Source organism: Panthera leo, chromosome E1 (genome assembly GCF_018350215.1).
Source record: "Panthera leo isolate Ple1 chromosome E1, P.leo_Ple1_pat1.1, whole genome shotgun sequence".
NCBI classification, from domain to species: domain Eukaryota; kingdom Metazoa; phylum Chordata; class Mammalia; order Carnivora; family Felidae; genus Panthera; species Panthera leo.
Genome location: NC_056692.1, coordinates 15364199 through 15384731, shown reverse-complemented (window position 1 = coordinate 15384731; position 20533 = coordinate 15364199). Strand labels below are relative to the sequence as shown.

The window sequence follows — 20533 nt, the reverse complement described above, 5'->3', positions numbered from 1 at the left end:
ATAATATTTCATTAGATATTATATTTTCATTGTTTTTATACATCTTAAATCTTTCAAAATAAAACAATTTAAGGAACTATAGCAAGCGTTCTTATCATGAAGTTTCAGGACATCAGGATTAAAAATCCTAAATAAAAAACATCCTCGGGGCGCCTGGGTGGCGCAGTCGGTTAAGCGTCCGACTTCAGCTCAGGTCACGATCTCGCGGTCCGTGAGTTCGAGCCCCGCGTCGGGCTCTGGGCTGACGGCTCAGAGCCTGGAGCCTGCTCCCGATTCTGTGTCTCCCTCTCTCTCTGCCCCTCCCCCGTTCATGCTCTGTGTCTCTCTGTCTCAAAAATAAATAAACGTTAAAAAAAATTTTTTTTTTTTTTTAAATCCTCAAACTTTCCAAAGAGGGAAAAGAAAAAAGTCACATACTAAGGAGCAGGAATTTTAGATGGCATTGAAATTCTCAAAGCAGATTTTGAAGGAACATCTTTCTGAATTCTGATAGGCAATGATTTCTTTAATGTTTATTTCTTTATTTTGAGAGCGAGCGTGCACACATGAGCAGGGGAGGAGCATGAGAGAGAGGGAGAGACAATCCCAAGCAGGCTCCACTCTGCCAAGCGCAGAGCCCAACTCAGGGCTCAATCTCAAGAACTGTGAGAGCACGACCTGAGCCGGAATCAGGAGTTGGACGCTTGACCAACAGAGCCACCCAAGCCCCCCAGAAATGGTTTCTAATCTAGATGTGTACCCAGCCAAATCTCAATGATAGTAGAATGAAGATATTTTCAGACATTGTGAGTTTTGAAAAAACTGACCTCCCATACATTCTTTCTCAGGCAGCTGCTAGAAGATGTGCTCCAACCAAACAAGGGAGAAAAGCAGACTGCCGGGGACACAGGAAACTGGAGAGCCGGCACGGGAAAGGGGCAAAGAGAGTCCCTAGGACAATGGCGGTGGCTGTGTGGCTGGGCTAGAGGCCAAGGCCAGCCAGCCCAGATTGGAGCATGAGCACAGAGGAGGTATACAAGGATATGCAAAAAGATAAGGAGCTGGAGCACCTGGGTGGCTCAGTCGGTTAAGCGTCCAACTTCGGCTCAGGTCACGATCTCGCGGTCCGTGAGTTCGAGCCCCACGTCGGGCTCTGTGCTGACAGCTCAGAGCCTAGAGCCTCCTTCGGGTTCTGTGTCTCCCTCTCTTTCTGCCCCTCCCCACTCTCTCTCTCTCTCTCTCTCAAGAACACATAAACATTGAAAAAGAAAAAGAGAAAGAACGACTGATGTAGTGGAACCAGTTTACCCGCATTTCCTTGGACTTCCATCCCTAGACTGACCCAGGCTGGGAAGCCACAATGAGGACGGGGCTGGCAGAAAAAACACAGCCCCCCACAGGCCGAGGAGACAAACCTCAGACAGAATCCTGCTGCCACATCAGCTCCTGGACAGATGCGCCTCTTTAGCCCTGGAGGCAAAAGCATCCACGGCCCAGCAGGTGAGAGCCAATGCACAACAAAGTGGAGACCGGATCTTTCCCAAATGAGAAAACACCCACTTCCTGGCCTTGCATCTCAAGGCTCCCAGAAGCCTGTGTCTGTCTCTGCCTGTTTCTCCTTCTCCCGTGGACCATCTCTGTGTTCTGCCTGAGTGCAGGGTGCTGCAAGCCTGGGACAGGGAAGCGGCAGGGCAGACTCAGGCTCTGGAGAGAGGCCCAGCAAGGACCCTCTCGCTTCCCTCACTGACCCCGCCTCCTCACACCATTTTGTTTGCTGACAACAAGCAGAGCCCCCAGTTCCACTGAGCCCCGACCAGGGAGAAAGGAAGCATTTTGCTGCATAATAACCATCGTGGATACCATTTCTTGAGTCAATCACCTGCTATCAGCTTTAGGGATCTTCACCCACCTATGAGGCAGATACTTCTATTGTGCCCATTTTACAGAAGAGGAAACTAAGACCCAGAAGGGTCAAAAGAGCCCATATTTGAATGTGGGGCCATTGGATGCAGGGTGGGGGTTTGCTGGTGAATCAGGGTGCCGAGGGTCAAGCGATCCAGACACAGGTAGAAGGGCAGCCAGGCTATGTCAGCAGCACAGATCCAAACTTCTAGATGAATAGGGTAAAGCCAGCCCCTTGTCCCTCTGGGGCTTTCCCCCACTGCTAATGTAATAAATGAGAGCAAATCTCAGTCACTGCCCGGAGATTTTGCCCCCATGTTGGACACTGTCTCGTGCCCACGGTCCAGGGTGGTTGAGAACTCCGGGTGCTTTCATGGATCTTCCCTCACAGGGACACCCAGGGTGGGTTCGGTGAGGTGGCTGTCTTTTCAGGCCACAAGATATAGGCAATGGCAGGGGTGGGTTTGGCTTAGAAGGTTTCCAAGAGCTCCTACTTATCAATCAAGTAGCCTCTCAGGGCCTTTGGAACCAGGGCCTGGCTCTGGGCTGACCTGCAGCTCCTCCAAGGGCTTTGGGAGCTAACCCTGAACTTGGCCCCTGACCTCCGGAAGGGGAGGCTGCCATTCCGCAGCCCCCAGCACATCTCACCACCCCTACAACTGTCTTGTCTTCCCATGCCACCTGCCTTCCCTTCCTTTTTTTCTTTGTTTTTTCTTATCGTGGCAAAATACACAGAAGTTTACCATTTTAGCCATTTTTTAAATTTAATTTATTTTTTTTTAATTTACATCCAAGTTAGTTAGCATATAGTGCAACAGTGATTTCAGGAGTAGAATCCTTAATGCTCCTTACCCATTTAGCCCATCCCCCTTCCCACAACCCCTCCAGTAACCCTCTGTTTGTTCTCCATATTGAAGAGTCTCTTATGTTTTTGTCCCCCTCCCCGTTTTTATATTATTTTTGCTTCCCTTCCCTTATGTTCATCTGTTTTGTCTCTTAAAGTCCTCATATGATTTTTGTCTTTCTCTGACTAATTTCACTTAGCATAATGCCCTCCAGTTCCATCCACGTAGTTGCAAATGGCAAGATTTCATTCTTTTTGATTGCTGAGTAATACTCCATTGTATATATATACCACATCTTTATCCATTCATCCACTGATGGACATTTGGGCTCTTTCCATACTTTAGCTATTGTTGATGGTGCTGCTATAAACATGGGGGTGCATGTGTCCCTTCGAAACAGCACACCTGTATCCCTTGGATAAATGCCTAGTAGTGCAATGGCTGGGTCATAGGGTAATTCTATTTTTAATTTTTTGAGGCACCTCCATACTGTTTTCCAGAGTGGCATTCCCACCACTCTGCATTCCCACCAGCAGTGCAAAAGAGATCCTCTTTCCACATCCTGGCCAACATCTGTTGTTGCCTGAGTTGTTAATGTGAGCCATTCTGATAGGTGTAAGGTGGTATCTCATTGTGGTTTTGATTTGGATTTCCCTGATGATGAGTGATGTTGAGCATCATTTCATGTGTCAGTTGGGCATCTGGATGTCTTCTTTGTAGAAGTGTCTATTCATGTCTTTTGCCCATTTCTTCACTGGGTTATTTATTTTGGGGGTGTTGAGTTTGATACGTTCTTTATAGATTTTGGATACTAACCCTTTATGTGATACGTTGTTTGCAAATATCTTCTCCCATTCCGTCAGTTGCCTTTTAGTTTTGCTGATTGTTTCCTTTGCTGTTCAGGAGCTTTTTATTTTATTAAGGTCCCAATACTTCATTTTTGCTTTTGCTTCCCTTGCCTCTGGAGATGTGTTGAGTAAGAAGTTGCTGCGGCCATGGGGCGCCTGGGTGGCGCAGTCGGTTAAGCGTCCGACTTCAGCCAGGTCACGATCTTGCGGTCCGTGAGTTCGAGCCCCGCGTCGGGCTCTGGGCTGATGGCTCGGAGCCTGGAGCCTATTTCCGATTCTGTGTCTCCCTCTCTCTCTGCCCCTCCCCCGTTCATGCTCTGTCTCTCTCTGTCCCAAAAATAAAAATAAAAAAAAAAACGTTGAAAAAAAAAAAAAAAAAAAAAAAAAAGAAGTTGCTGCGGCCAAGGTCAAAGCAGTTTTTGCCTGCTTTCTCCTCGAAGATTTTGATGGCTTCCTGTCTTAAATTTAGGTCCTTCATCCATTTTGAACTTATTTTCTGTGTATGGTGTAAGAAAGTGGCCCAGGTTCATTCTCCTGCATGTCACTGTCCCGTTTTCCCAGCACCACTTGCTGAAGAGACTGTCTGTATTCCATTGGATGTTCTTTCCTGCTCTGTCAAAGATCAGTTGGCCATATGTTTGTGGGTCCATTTCTGGGTTCTCTATTCTGTTCCATTGATCTGAGTGTCTGTTTTTGTGCCATTACCATACTGTCTTGATGATTACAGCATTGTAGTATAGCTTGAAGTCCAGGATTGTGATGCCTCCTGCTTTGGTTTTCTTTTTCAAGATTGCTTTGGCTATTCGGGGTCTTTTCTGGTTCCATACAAATTTTAGGATTGTTTGTTCTAGCTCTGTGACCATTTTAGCCATTTTGAAGTGCACAGTTTAGCAACGCTAACTACCTTCACACTGTTGTACAACCATCACCACCATCCATCTCCAGACTTTTTCATCTTTCCAAATTGAACTGTATACCCATTAAACACCTGTTCCCCATTCCCCTCCCCCAGGCCCCGCTAGCCAGCATTCTCCCCTCTGTCTTTATGAACTTAACTGTTCCAGGTACCTCATATAAAGGGAATTATACGGTATTTATTCTTTTGCATCTGGCTCATTTTACTTAATGTAATGTTGTCAAGGTCCATCCACGTTGTAGCATATGTCAGAATATCCTTCCATTTTTGTGGCTGAATAAATAATTCCAATTATACAATAAGTCCATTGTATAGCTGTATCACATGGCTTATCCATTTATCTGGGGAAGGACACTTGGGTTATTTCCACCTTGTGGCTATTGTGAATGATGCTGCTAGGAACATTGGTGGCCAGGTGTGTGTTCGAGACCCTGTTTTAATTGTTCGGGGCATGCTCCCAGAAGTGGCATTGCCAGAGTACGTGGTGGTCCTCTGTGTAGGTCTTTGAGGAACCACCCGTCTGTTTTCCACAGCAGCTGCACCGTTTTCCGTTCCCACCAGGGGAACACGAGGGGCTGCCTTTCCTTCGAAGGCAGTATGCTCTCCTCCAGCATCTCTCTGCCCCCTCTGGCTCCTGGCATGGGGAATGGCAGTCACCCAGAGACCCCGGCTGCTCCCGAAGGGCACGGTGCTGGCCTCACGACCGTGGTCACACGACCTGCATGGTCACACAGAGCCCCACGCTCAGTGTAATACGCTGCTGTCACTGTCTTCAAATTCAAAGTAATTTTGAACAATGGGGCGCCTGGGTGATTCCGTTGGTTAAGTGTCTAAGTTCGGCTCAAGTCATGATGTCTCAGTTCATGGCTTCCAGCCTCATGTCGGGCTCTGTGCTGACAGCTCAGAGCCTGGAGCCTGCTTCAGATTCTGTGTCTGTCTGTCTGTCTGTCTCTCTCTCTCTCTCTCGTTCTCTCTCTCTCTCTCTCTCTCTGCCACTCCCCCGCTCACTCTCTCTCTCTCTCTCTCTCTCTCAAAAGTAAACATTCTTTAAACAAATTTAAAAAAATAATTTTGAACAAGGGACCACACTCTCATTCTTTTTTTTTTTTTTAACTTTTTTTAATGTTTATTTATTTTTGAGAGAGAGAGAGACAGAGCACAAATGGGGAGGGGCAGAGAGAGAGGGAGACACAGAATCCAAAGCAGGCCCCAGGCTCTCAGCTGTCAGCACAGAGCCCGACACAGGGCTTGATCTCAGGAACCGTGGGACCATGACCTGAGCCAAAGTCAGACACTTAACCGACCGAGGCACCCCACCCCCACATTCTCATTCTGCACTGGGCCCTGCAAATTATGTAGCTGGTCCTGACTGGCCTGGCTCTTCTTTCTGGGTGCAGACCATAAGTATAGCCAGGTCCTCAGTCAAGGCCTGATGAAGCGAATACTTAGACTCTCCACCTGGGCTGGAGGCCAGAGCCCCTGACTGGGAATGTGGGACACAGGTCTTCATCCTGTCCCTGCTGCCAGCCTTCTGCCTTTGTCACTCCCCGTCTACGAGATAGGAGAACTGAATAGTTTTCTTTTTTTAATCAAAAAAATTTTTTTAGCATTTATTCATTTTTGAGAGACACAGAAAGACAGAGTATGAGTGGGGGAGGGGCAGAGAGAGAGGGAGACACAGAATCCCAAGCAGGCTCCAGGCTCTGAGCTATCAGCACAGAGCCCGACGCAGGGCTCAAGCTCATAGACCGTGCGATCATGACCTGAGCTGAAGACAGACGTTTAACCAACTGAGCCCACCCAGGTGCCCTAAATAGAGTTTTCTAACGGTGCTCCCCAGACCAGCCTGGGGTGGGGGTGGGAGCTGGGGCATAGGAAGTCCCAGGGGGCAGTTTGGGACCCATGCCCACCCCTACTGCCAACATAGGGACTCCCCTCTTACCTGTTCTCTCTGCTTGGTTCCACAGCAGAAAGGAATGAGGGTCGGCTAGAAAGTGACCTGTCTGGATCGCCCACCCCAGGCTGCCCACGCTCGCACTCTGCCCCTGGGGAGGAAGGAGAAGCCTCCAGCATAAGGCTGCCAGGTGGAGGGCCCAGCTGTGGGAGGGGTGCCCCAGGTACCAGCCAGAAACACTTACCAGGGAAGATAGACACCAAACATCATGAATACACACACACACACACACACACACACACACACACACACACACGTGCGTACACACATGGAAAAATTCAATTGTTTACAAACTGACCAGTTGTTTCAAATTGCTCATCCTAAGCACCACCAAAGGCTCTTCTGCACAGGGGAGGGATGAGACCAAAGGAAAACCCAGCACTGGCCTTGCCAAGACCGTTTGGGGACAAGGACCCCGCCAGGCAGGCGTTGGCAGAGCCCCTGGCAAGGCTGTTCCCTGCAGAGAAGGGCCCCGATGCAACTGGCTCGAGGCTCTGCAGACTGTGGGCCTCTGACCTGCTCGCACCAGCCCCGCCCCCAGGCCACCTGTGCAGAGTCAAGGAGCCTGCGGACCCATCAGTACCCAGGCCCAGGAGAGGGGGAGGAGGGAGGGTGGGCCGGTGGGAGGGGAGAACCCCAGGAGGCCCCGACAAGCTGCCCCTTTCGTCTTCACCCAGGCAGGCGAGTGTGAGAGCAGACCCCAGGATGTCTGCAGCTCCTTCAGTGCCAATTACTGCAGAAATAATTCAGCGTGCTCACCCCCTGCCTCTCAGCACACACTCTTTGGGGACATTTTAAGTCTGACTGTACCTGCTGAGCAGCTGACAAATGAAGCCTCTCGCTCGCTCTGCCTCCCTCCTTCCCGACTGCTGTCCCTCCACCCCTCTGCCCAGGCTCATTGCTGGCGGGGAAACGGAGGGCTGGGTGTTCTCATCCTGCGCCCCTCCTCCCCGTGCAGGGCCTGCTCAGACCGGTGCCCTGTGCCCGCTGCCTGGGCTCTGCTGCCAGATGAGGGGTGGCAGGGCTGGGTTCCCTGGAGTCCGTCCTTACAGGCAGGAGCTGTGGCTTATTCAGCTTTGGTTAGCTGTCAGGAAATATTGCCGGATTGCTGGATGGGTAGCCGGGCAGGTGGATGAGTGGGCAGACGGGTGGAGGGAGGGAGGGATGGAGAGAGGAATGGAACAGATCCCAAACGTGGCCTTTCCCAATGCTTAGGGCTTTCCAAGTCTAAACAGATGACCCAACACAGTTCCCTGTGAGGCACAGCTGCTATTATCTGAACGGTCGGCCCCACAATTCCTCTTGGGAAAAAACTGTTTCGGTTTCGGAAAATACTTTTAAAGGATGACTGCGGATGATCCCAAGAATACACTCCACCAGGGGACCAAGGCCACAAAAGAGATATCGGAAGTGAACAGGTATTGGGACGCCTGGGTGGCTCCGTCGGTTAAGCGGCCGACTTCGGCTCAGGTCATGATCTCGCGGTCCGTGAGTTCAAGCCCCGCCGTCGGACTCTGCGCTGACAGCTCAGAGCCTGGAGCCTGTTTCAGATTCTGTGTCTCCCTCTCTCTCTGCCCCTCCCCTGCTTGTGTGTGCTTGCTCGCTCTCTCTCGCTCTCTCTCTCTCTGTCAAAAATAAATAAATAAACACTAAAAATAAAGAGAAGAAGCAAACAGGTATTTCGAGTAGGGAGAGAGGTCAGAGACTGAAACCAGAGCAGTGGGGTGAGGCGGGGAGGGGGGATGCCTGGGTACAGCTCCCCCTGCCCCCCACTCGGCCACATGACCCCACCCACAGGGGTGGCTGAATCACTAGTGTGCATGTTCCGTTCGATGCTGTTGGTGCCACAGGGATAAAAGCCACTCCTCACCTCACCCTGAACGTCCCCCGTGTCACCTGCATGCCCAGATGCTTATGGAGATGGATTTGGGTGAAGAAGGGCCTGAATTTCACATCGGAATCTCCGTGGTTCAGAATCCTGAATATGGAAACTTAAGGCCGCCCCGCAACGGGGCGTTGACTCAGCCAAAGCAAGACCTCAGAGCCAGAGGGATACCGACGCTCAGGATTTTGCGTCGGTGCCGCTAAGGTACCAAAGTGGGCTCCGGGGGCTCCTGTCCGGGATCTGAGGAGTGTAGAGGCTACGGGCCAGCGTGACCACCCGTCCCAGTCTCCCCACAACTAAGGGGTTTCCCAGGACGCAAGATGAAAATGCCAAAACCAGCAAAGTTCCCAGGCAAGTTGGGAAGAGCCCATCTCTGTAAACAGCTGACATGTGGCTCACATGAGCCACGGCTGGCTGCTAGACGGCTCTTCACACCGTTCCCTCCATTAGTCCTGACAACACTGGGAGAGAGACATCATTCCTCCCACTTGACAGAGGAGGAGACCGAGGCTGGGAGAGCTTAAGTGGTTTACACAAGATAACACAGCCAGCAAGTGGCTGAGCGAGGATGTGAACCCATGGCCCCTGCTCTTAAGCTGTGTGCTCATGTCCATGGTCTCCTGAGGATGCTCGACTTGTGGCAAATGGAAATCAGCATCTTCAAGCAGCCTCAAGCCGCCTCACCCCATGCTGTGGTCCAGGGCCTGGGTCTCCTCTGGAACGATCCCCATTCCTGCCAGTGGCTTTGCCTTCCTCGGGCCCCTAGCTGTGGATCCCAGCAGCCCTCTGCCACCCCCAGCCATCAGCCCAGCAGGGCCCCGTGGAGCTCCAACACACTCACACCTATGGAGTCAGAAGCAACAAGAATGCCCCCTGCTTCCTGGCTTGGCTTTTATCCCTAGCCCTGTCCCCACTGTATTCCATGCCCTGTCCCCTAGCTGACGGCAGAACCCCTCTCTCCTCCACTCCCAAAGTGGGAAGCAGCATTTCCCGTCCCCCCCCCCCCACGCCCCGCCCAGCCCAGGGATTTCCAAGCTAGGAATTCAAACAGCTCAGCAAGGAATAGGCTCAAACAGAGTCTGCTAATGGAAATAACAAGATGATAAATTATTCCAGGGAAAGAGCGATTTTCCTTCTACTCTGCTTGACTCAGAAAACACTATGATCACAGTAGAAATTGGAGGTGTCAGAGCTGGCATCTGGGGAAAGAGAAATGAAAACATTCTGCTTTCTGCTGTCAGTGCAGCCCCAGGGGTGAGAAAGAATGCGAGGTCAATCCCAGGCCCGGCACACGGCTGCCCTGAGCAGGCGCGGTCTCCGTTGAAGCCCCAGGCAGCAGAACCTGGCCACCAGCTGGCTGAAGAGGCTGGGGAGTTCAGGGCAGAAAGCCCAGGCCCCGGAGTTAGACAACGCTGTGTTCTCTTCTTAGCTCTGGCACTAGCTGGCTGTGTGACCTTAGGCAAATAGCTTAACCTCTCTGAGACTGTCTCCTGGAGATAACAACAGGATTACATGAAATAATGCACGGTGCGTGCTTCAAACGTTGCCTGGTTCGTGGTAAGAGCAGCAAATGCCCTGGCTTAGCCACTCTTTCAGGTTATGCCCACTCCCAAGATCAGAGGGGGCACAGAATAGCTACCAGGCTCTGGGTGCAAGATCCAGCAGGGGAGGACACAGAGTGCAATTGGACCCATGACCCTGGGGTACCAGGCCCACCCCAAGGGCCAGCTCGCAGAGGGAAACTCGTGCCCATGCCCGACACCGATAATTCGAGGGGGAGGGGGCTGCCCAGACTGACCCTCCACCTCCTGCCAGCCAAGGCCTTCATGCTGTGAATGCCACTCTCTTAAGCTTCCGGATAACTGAAGTTCATCCGGTCCCCTAGCTGTTGGGGTTTTGTTTTGGTTTTATGATTGCTTTTTAGCCACTTTTATGGCAATCTTCCTGCAATGTATTAGGAACGCCCTTTTTCTCCAGATCAGCATGTAAGTGCCCTGTCAATTTTGCTGGACTAGAGACATAAGACCTCTTCGTCCCCACACTGAATGGCCCTGGGTCACTGGGACGGCTGCCTTCCCCCTAAATGTTCTTGTTAACAGGTCAGCCCTGCGCCCCCAACCCCTGACAGTCGACAGCCGGAATCTGCTGCCTGCTGCCCCCTCCAGGGATGGTGCACGGGAGATAAACAAGCTTTACCAAGTCATTGTTCTTAATTTGCAGTAAGGCCAAAGCTTGGGCTCCCAACTGAACTCTGTTCTAAAGGCAGGTTTTTTTTGTTGGTTGTTTTTTTTTTTTTTTTTTTTACTGTTCAGAGGCCTTTGATTCTTTCTCTTCCCCAGAACTGGCTGAGTTCCCAGGGTTGAAGTTGCCTTGAAGTCTGACTGCTGAAGGAGAAAGGGAGTTTCTGTCCATTTTGTTGTCAACTCAATCCAGAGTCTGAGCTGGTGGCATAAAGATTTCAAACATCCTGGATAGGATTTCCTCAACTAGATTGTTTTTGTAAATACAAACATGAAACTGGGGAGGACAGCTACCGAAGAAGTCCCGATTCCAGGCTCGAGGTGTGTCGAATGGTGGGCACCCAGAAGAGGCCCAAACTTTAGGGGGGCCACAAACCAGAAACATCTCCCCTGGATTTGGGGGCTGGTGTGCAGTTACCCACATTTTTATTTTGCCAAGTAAGAATATAAAATCTGGGGCACCTGGGTGGCTTACTCAGTTGAGGGTCCGACTTTGGATCAGATCATGATCTAATGGTTTGCGAGTTCGAGCCCCACATCAGGCTCTGTGTTGACAGAGCTTGGAGCCTGTTTTGGATTCTGTGTCTCCCTCTCTCTCTGCCCCTCCCCCACTCATTCTCTGTCTCTGTCTCTCTCAAAAATAAATAAACATTTAAAATTTTTTTTAAAAAATCAGAACCACCAGGGACAGCTCAATGGCTCAGTAGGTTAAGTGTCCGACTTCTGCTCAGGTCATGAGTTTGAGCCTCGCGTTGGGCTCTGTGCTTACAGCTCAGAGCCTGGAGCCTGTTTCTGATTCTGTGTCTCCCTCTCTCTCTGCCCCTCCCCTGCTCTCTCTCTCTCTCTCTCTCTCACTCTCTATCATTTTTTAAACATTAAAAAAAATCTTTTTTTAAATCAGAACCACCATATAAGACCATTCTCATTTCAGAAAAAAGATCACAAAAAAGGCCATCTTTTTCCAATTAAGTGGATTTAACTTTGTATAAAACTCACCGTGTTGTCCTCTGCTTTTCCTATTCTGCCATGGCTGGGTAAAGGCTTCGTCACGAACCTGTCAGCTTACCAGCCCGTGTAAAGCACCAGCCAGGATCCAGACTCAGGAGCTAGATGTCAGAACTCCTGGGTTCAGGTTCGGGTTTGGAGCAGCTGCTGTTGCATGGGATGGGGCTGGGGATCCCCGGGCCAGCTGGGGCAGAGACACAGCCTGGCTTTGCATCCAGAGCCCGCCTCTCACTAGTTGTAGGGTCCTGCAGAAGGCCCACGTGCCTCAGTCTCTCCCACCTAAAATGGCAGGGACCACCACACGCACCCCTCGTGGGTCTGTCATGAGGACGTGTACCCGGCACCCAGAGCTTGCTCACTCAGTGAGCAAACTGGCTCCCCACCGTTCCTTGCAGGTCTGTGTATGTTCAAATAAGTCCGGGGCCAGGAATGACCTTGGGGACGGGAAGCATCCAGGCCGGGGAGCAGAGACATAGTGGACGGGACTCCTGGCAGCGCAAGGTCGGGCTGACCCTACGGCTCCAGCAGCCCAGCGAAGTCCCCAGAAATCATACCCAGCCCGTTTCCCCTGCGCTGAAACCTGACTTAACAAAGGCCCTCAGCCGGCACCTGGACAGAAGAGAGGAGTGTGGGTAGGGGTGGGGGGGCTAAAACCCCTCCCCCCGCACACACACACTGACATTCTCTGTCCTCTGAGCAACAAAGGACCTCTGAACACTGACTCCGGTCCTTTGAGCATGCGTGCACTGCACACGAGGGCACAAACATGAATGTGTGCACCTGCACAGGTGTGTGCAGATGTGTGTACACGCGTGTGCGTGCGTGTGGTCACGGGTGCAAGTGTGGCTGCGCATGCACAGGTGCTGGTATAGAAGTGTGTTTGTGGAGACCTGCATGAGCACAAAAGAACTTAAAAGTTGGTTCTGACCTGTCTCTCTCTCTCTCTCTCTCCCTTTCCACTCATTCTTCCCTTCCTTTTTTTCCCCTTCTCCCTTTGCTGGAATAAAAAAAGAAAAGCCACAGAGGGGACTAGAAGAGGGCCGGGGGACCTGGGGGTCACACAGACCTGGGACTGAATCCCAGCTCCGCCATTTCCCATCCCAGGGACACCAAGCCTCAGTGTCCCATCACGGGATACGGGTGTTTGCCTGACACCGCGCGCCACAGGCAGATTCGTGCATTCAGGTGGTGGGACCGAAGCATCGCAGGCTCTGGGGTCAGGAGGCCGGGTTCGCAGCGCATTCTGTAAGTTTCTAGCAAGGTGACCTCGGGTGGTTTCTCACCCTCTCTGTGCCCAGTGTCATTGTCTCTAAGAGAGCTCAACTTATGCAGGGGCTATGAGGGTTAAGTGAGCCGTGCGTGTACGGAATGCTGTCAGAACAGCGCTAGGCACGCAGTAGGAGCTTTGTGACGGCAGTTCTTAAAATGTGTATCGAGAAGCATTTAGAGAAAAAGAGAAAACAAAAAAAAACACTTAGACTTTTTAGGAGGCACGGAACTGTTCTAAAATTGGATTGTGCTGATGGTTGCACAACCCTGTAAATTTACTCAAAATCATTAAATCGTACACTTACCATGGTCGTTTTAGAGTGTATAAATTATACCTCAATAAAGCTGTTTTTTTAATAAAGCATTTAGAGCCAAGTTGCAGAATAATACATGCCGTATTGGTGCCATTTATAAAAGTTTTAAACTCTATAAAACAATACTTCTTGAATATAAATATGCATAATAAAAATATCAAAGGCAGCCCCAGGCAGACCCACATCAGCTGCATAATTAAGCTTGCCCCTGGGGCGCTCATGGGACCCAGGAAGGGGAAGTTATATCTGTGATATTTTACAGTGTTGATATTTTTATTTATTTTACTTTTTATCTTATTTTGGAGAGAGAGAGTGCAGGCTGGGGAGAATGGCAGAGGGGGAGAGAGAGAGAGAGAGAGAGAGAGAGAGAGAGAGAGACTCAAGCTGGCTGCCTGCTCAGTGCAGAACCGGACTGGGGGCTCCGTCCCGCAACCCTGGGATCACGACCTGAGCTGAAACCAAGTGTCAACACTTTAACGGACTGAGCCACCCAGGTGGCCCTTATAGTTCACTTTAAGTTAAAAACCCTCTCCAAAAAAAAAAAAAAAAAAAAAGAAAAGAAAAGTTCATTTTGTTGAGGATGGTTTTGGGGTTTGTTATGTTAATCTCTACACTCTTATGTATTGAAATTCTAAATACTGAGGGTTGTATAAGTAATTAGGCTGGGGGTGGTCAACACACTGAAGCATGCAGGAGGGGGGCAGGGCATGGAGCATCCCTTGGTCCTCTCTCCTCAACCAGGGAGGTCCTGTGGTTGTCTTGGCTGTCCTCAGTCCCCATGGGGGCAGCTGGGACGAAGGGGCCCCTCAGCCTGTCCCCCAGGCTCCCAGACGCCCTGGGTGCTGGCAGACAGTTGGCAAAAGGGCCTCAGACAGCCTCCCTGATTTACCAGGCTCTCCACGTCTCCCTGCTGATGGATGACCTGTGCTTTTCCTCTCTCCTCTCTCTAAATGCTGCTGTCTCCAAGGCTGCCTGCCCAGAGTGGGAGGGCACGCAGGCAGGGAGGAGCTGGGCCGGCTGGCTGGCGGGGCCTCTGCTGGTCTTCCTGCCTCCTTCCGCTCAGCTGCCCTGCCTGGAACCCCAAGGTGTCACCCACAGGCGGATCTGGGCCCGTTCGGCCAGGGCCACCTATGTGCTCAGACCCCTCCCTTCAGCCACTGCGAACTCCACCAGCCAGGGGCCAGGCACAGTGCTAGGTGCCTGCCTACAAGGAGCTCCCTGACAATAAACAACAGGACCGGACCACAGAGGCTTTGGTAGAGGCTCTCTAGGAGACCGTCTTGAGCCGAGATCTAAAAGGTGAGAATGAGCCCCCCCCGCCCCCATGAAGTGATTTGGTGCAAGGATATTTTGGAAGAGGAACTGGCTTAAACCCAAATCACGCGATGTGTGATAAGCCCGGTAACATGTCACAGGCACGGCCACAAGGGGGTATCGTGGAAAGAACACCTGCGTCGGCTTCAGGGATGAACAACACCTGAGCAGGGCATTGAAGGCAGCATAGGAGCGTGCCGAGTGATCGGGGAGGGGTGAGGGCAGCGGGCAGAGGCACGGCAGCCCCGCCGATGGGTATGTTTGGGCGCCAGACCGTGCAGCGGGAGAGGCGCTGGGCGAGCCGGAAGAAGCACTTCATTTGTCCCAGACTCTGGCTCTACATACATGTGCCGGGAAGTGCTCCCCACACTTGCCCAGAAGCAGGCGGAACTGGCGGGTCAGCAGCATCCAGGGGCAGTGTGACACTCAGCAGGGCATCCACCCCTGTAGGGCCCCCCTGCACACCCCAAGCTCCAGCCGACTCAACCACAAACAGTTGTGCAAACAGCCACACTCTCCCACAGCGACGACGTTAGTGCAGACCGGGCCTCCTGCGAAGACAAACTTCTGCTTCCTCCACCCCCTTTGCTGAACTCTTTCTCAGCCTTGGGTTTCAGGGACCCAGCAGGTGGGGGCAGGGGAGGCGGGGCGGCCGCTGCCGACCCCACTCCCCCACTCAGACCCTGGGTTCTCTGGGTGAGCCCCAAGGCCTGCCCTACAGTAGTGCGCGCCCCAGGGCAGTTGTCCCACGAAAGGGGAGGATGGACCCAGAGCTGGTAGATACCATATGGAGGATGTGAAACAAACCTCATTCCGACTCGAGACCCCCCCCAACACGTGCAAAGAGCTGGGTTATCTTCAGCTTAAATATGTGTGGCAAATTTGGCCTGTCGATGGGTGTTGTAACTGTCACAGCCCGGGGTGACAGGGCTGAACACATAGGGGCTGGTGATGGTCAAGGGCATGGATTCTGGAGCCAAACCAGCCTGGGCTCAACTGTTGGTCCTGCCTCTTTTTAGCTGTGAGACCTTGGGCAATTGACTTAACCTCATATGCTTAATGAGAAGTATTTTATTGTAGTAATTATATGTTTATTTCGATGCGCAGTAGAGAAATGTAACCAGCACATCAATTTCCATCACAGACACTGTTGTGAGGACAAAGCACGGCTGAATATTTAAAGCACTTTTTAAGCAAATTGATTTTTTTAATGTTTATTTATTTATTTTGAGAGAGAGATCGTGTTCACAAGTATGGGAGGGGTGGGGTGGGGGGGGCGGGGAGAGAGAATCCCAAGCAGGCTCCACGCTGTCATCCTAGAGCCTGACTCAGGGCTCAGTCCCACAACCTGTGAGATCAGGACCTGAGCTGAAACCGAGAGTCGGACTCTTAACTGACTGAGCCACCCAGGTGCCCCGAAGCAAGTTGGTGTTTAAAGAAAAGTGTAAACAACGCAGGCCCCAGCTGAGAAGCTGCCTCACAGGTGACAGAGCTTAGGGAACGCCAGTTTAGGGGACCGCTTGGCTCTGTGTGGGACTCTCACAGGGCACCAAGGGTTTTCAAACTGTTCTTCAGACCCGGAGACCCCAGAAGGCTGGGACAGGTGGAGATGCATGGCCTGTCAGGTGACAGAGTAGTCAGGAGCAGCAGGGGAGCGTGGAGGATGCTACTGTGTCCTGTGAGGACAGGACCAGCGCCCCCGCCTCTGGTGTCTGATCCCTGGGCTGCACGTGTGATTTAGGAACTGACGTGGCCACAGGGCATGGCAGGGCCCAGGGTGTGGCCATGGGGGAGTGTGGCCGAAATGAAGCCACCGGGAAGGTGGTTGGCCGTCGAGGGGTCCAGGACTGGGTCCATTGTGTTGCCAGGCAAGGGCATCAGGAGCCATCAGAATGACGAGGGAGGGCAGTGTGTGTATCAGTGGAGGCTGGGATGCAGCCTGTTGGCAGGAGCCTCAGAAGGATTTGGGGGACTCCACTGCCAAGGGATGGAAGAGGGCGGTGAAATGGTTGGGGAGGCCCGGTCATCCGAAGTCTTGTTTAGAGAAAAGCAAGAATCTTTGAGACACAGGGACAGGGCTGAGAGGGAAGCCAGCAGTGGGAGGGAGCCTGGGGCTAGGGAAGCTCAGAGATGCTTGAGCACCCAGGCCCCAGGCCGATGGGGACAGTCCCGCTGGGGAGTTAGGCGGTACTCAGCCAAGGCCTCAGGAGCCGTGGCCTCTGCCCAGAAGAGCCCCTTCCCCCCACCCCCTGCCCCGGAAGTCACAGTGCCCTCCTGTGGCGAGTCTTGCCTCGGTTGGTCCTGGTGCCAGCTCCAGTCTCCCACTGTCCGGCCATGGAGCCAGGATCAGGATTTGTCTCAGGGGATGGAGACACAGGCAGTGATGTTTTCAATAATTATAATTGGTTTATTGAGGTGTAATTGACATATATTCATGCAGGGGTACAATGTCATGATTTGCTATTTGTATATATTGTGAGATGATCACCACAGGAAATCTAGTTAACATATAGTTAGAATTTTTTTTCAAAAAGAAAAAGGATTTTTTTTCTTGTGATGAGAACTTTTAAGATCTCTCTTAGCATCATTATTTTTTAATGGTGCCATTAAAAAAAAGTTTACATTGTGGGCTTATTTTTTTCCTACGTTTTTTGTTGTGGTAAAATATACGTAACATCACGCTTACCATTTTCACCATTGTTAAGTGTATGATCGGTGGCTTAAGTATATATTCACAATGTTGTAACTATTTCTAGAACTGTTTCGTCTTCCCAAAGAGAAGCTCCATACTCATTAAATAATAACCCCCCGAGCCTCTGGTAACTTCTATCTACTTTCTGTCTCTCTCAATTCACCTATTTCAGGCCGATTTTTTTTTTGGGGGGGGGGGGAATTAGTAATGCATGTAGGTAGCAAAAATGCACAGAGCAGAAAAGTTTCCCTGCCCCCCAGTTCCCTTCCCAGATGAACTATTTTATCAATTTCTTTGCTCTTTCGGGGGTATCTTAGGCATATATGAAAATATACATGTGTTATATATCCTTTTATTTGCATGCTGTTTATGCCTCTTTTTATTTAACCATACTTCTGAGATGTAAAGTTTTCTAGCACATCAGAATATCAATATAGCTCCCATATCAGTGTGCACACAGCTGCCCTGTCCTTCTTGATGGCTGTACATTATCCCACCATATGGGGGACCCATTCTGCATTCAACCTACCCTGCTATTGATGGAAACTGTTCAATTCTGGGGACACCTGCGTGGTTCAGTCAGTTAAGCATCTCTCTTTTTTTAAATTTTTAATATTTATTTAGTTTGAAGGAGAGAGAGAGCATGAGCAGGTAGAGGGGCAGAGAGAGAGGGAGACACAGAATCGGAAACAGGCTCCAGGCTCCGAGCTGTCAGCACAGAGCCCGACGCGGGGCTGGAACTCAAGAGCCACGAGATCGGGACCTGAGCCAGACGGAGTCGGAGGCTTAACGGACGGAGCCACCCAGGCACCCCAAGCATCTGACTCTTGATCTCAGCTCAGGTCACCATCTCACAGTTCGAGCCCCATGTCGGGCTCTGCACAGACAGTGCAGAGCCTGCTTGGAGTCTCTCTCCCTCTCTGCCCTTCCCCCCCCCGTCCCACTCATTCTCTCTCTTTCTCAAAATGCGTGAATAAACTTTTTAAACGTTAAAGAAAAAACTCTTCAATTTTCAATTTGCTCCATTTATCTGTTGACAACACACACCCACCCTTCATAGCAAAGGTTCAACAGTAAAAGCCAGAAGAAGAAATTAAATACAATCAGATGCCCTCTCTCACCAGTCAGACCAACAAAAACTCGAGTCTGGCAACACCGAGTGTTGTTGCGGATGCAGGGGAAGCAGAACTCTCACACACAGCGGGTGGAAACGGAGATGGCCACTTTGTACTACTTGGTCAAGCCAGGGATACGTATGTGCTTCTGCCCAGCAATTCCCTCTCCAGGAAACGGTTAACGACACTGTCACAGGTGGGCCAGGAGACAAGAATAGCCACCATAACAGGTGTAGAGTAATAGCAAAGCATGGGATTCCACCTAAATGTCCAGCAATAGGAAAACAGAGAAACAAGTTGTGGTGTGTTCACAGAGTGGAATATTGCACTGTGATGAAAATTAAGTATAGACAGCCACATGCATCGGCAGGACTAAATCTCACAAACAATGGCACATGATAAAATCAGTTGAATGAGGATACATACCATATGATCCATTTATATGAAGTTTTTAAAATTTTTTTAATGTTTATTTTTGAGAGAGAGCAAGCGGGGGAGGGGCAGAGAGCGAGGTAACACAGAATCCGAAGCAGGCTCCAGGCTCTGAGCTGTCAGCACAGAGCCCGATGCAGGGCTCGAACTCACAGACCGTGAGATCACGACCTGAGCTGAAGTCAGACGCTTAACCGACTGAGCCACCCAGGCGCCCCTGAAGTTTTAAAACATGTAAAACAATACCACGTATTGTTTACGGATGCATATGTCTTTAGTAAAGGTAAAAATGTGTGCATGGGGCGATGATTATCGAATTCCAGATAGTGACTGCCTCTGGAGAGAGCAGCAGGATCGAGGAGGACTATCGGGGCATTTCAAATGCATCTGTAATTTTTTTTTAATGTTCATTTATTTTCGAGGGAGAGAGAGAGACAGAGTGAGGACAAGCAAGGGAAGGGCAGAGAGAGAGGGGAGACACAGAATCCGAAGCAGGCTCCAGGCTCCGAGCTGTCAGCACAGAGCCCGACCCGGGGCTCGAACTCACAGACCTTGAGATCATGACCTGAGCCGAAGTCCGACGCTTAACCAACTGAGCCGTCCGGGTGCCCCTATAATTTTTGTTTTGATTGTGCTAATTCTATTTTAGCTTCTTTGAGGAGCCTGTAATGTTTCGCTTGTAAGCTGGCTGGTAGTTCGGGCAGTCTTTACATTATCCTCCAGGCCTTTTTCGTACAACTGAAATATTTCATACATTTTAAAAGTAGAATGAGTTAAAATTGGAAGCCACCATTTGCACTGTTATTACCTTTTGGATCGCATCATTAATATAAAGCTGTTTGAGGGAACATTTGTGGCTGTTGACCTGGGTTTCAAAATTGCCAGTTAGGGCTCCTGCCCATTTTAACCCACTATAATGCTGAGATAGCCACCCCCCCGTCCTAAAGACATTCAGACAAGACCTTGGGCTCCAGCAACCCCCAGGCCTCTGGGGGCAGGGTGGTGAGGGCACTGCCTTGTCTTCAGGCTATACCCCTTTTCCTTCCGCAGGTCATTTCCGGAGCAACCCCTGAGGATTCAGCGTTATCCTTTGCTGGCATCTGATCTCCTCCCACAGGCAGCATGATCCCAGACTAAGCCCCTCCTGGCAGGTGAGCTCTCACTAGGTCTGGTTGCCATCCGTCCGGTCCCTCCGGCAGCACAGGCCACACCCTGCAGGGAGGGAACGTGTGAGTGTGAGTCCTGGCCCGGCCCCTTGTGACCTTGGACCAGGCCCTCCATTTCCACCAGCCTGTTTGCTCACAAGGGACGCGAAGCGGGCGGGGGAGGGGCTCACAGATCTGTGGTCCGCACACCACTGCACAGGTGTCCCAGAAGGGGAAGACGATGACCGTCTCTGAGCCACTTAGCCCGTCACGACAGCTCCAGGAGCGTTTGACGTCTGCAAAACAACGTCACCAGGTGTCAGCTTTTCCTCACGGTAGACCTAGTCCTAGTAAATGTACTGTGACCAGTGTCATGTGTTTATGAGAATGGGCATAATAAATTATCACGTCAAGTTCGCCCCTCGGCAGCCACGGGCTACAACCGCTAACACTTCCGGTGACTCGTTTCCTCGGACTTCTACCAGGCTTCCTGAGCCGAGGCCACTGTGTGGGGCAAGGAGGAGGCAGCGATGGGCCGGAGTGGATGGCTCCCACGTCCCTTCCCGATCTGCCCTCCATCCCTGGAATCTAAAGAAAAGGGGGGCTTCATTCATCACCAGGCACCCTGCAGCACGTAGCACGGGGCCTGTCACAGAGTGGGTGCTCAATAGATACTTG

General features: G+C 51.1%; 1 long non-coding RNA gene across 1 annotated transcript; it reads left to right on the top strand.

The window, feature by feature from the left end:
• The first annotated feature begins 14204 nt into the window (after nucleotides 1-14204).
• On the top strand, nucleotides 14205-20256 carry LOC122205816. The gene is made up of 3 exons (XR_006196279.1): nucleotides 14205-14456; nucleotides 19761-19861; nucleotides 20076-20256. It is a non-coding gene; the product is annotated as an uncharacterized LOC122205816 (long non-coding RNA).
• The last annotated feature ends 277 nt before the right edge of the window (nucleotides 20257-20533 follow it).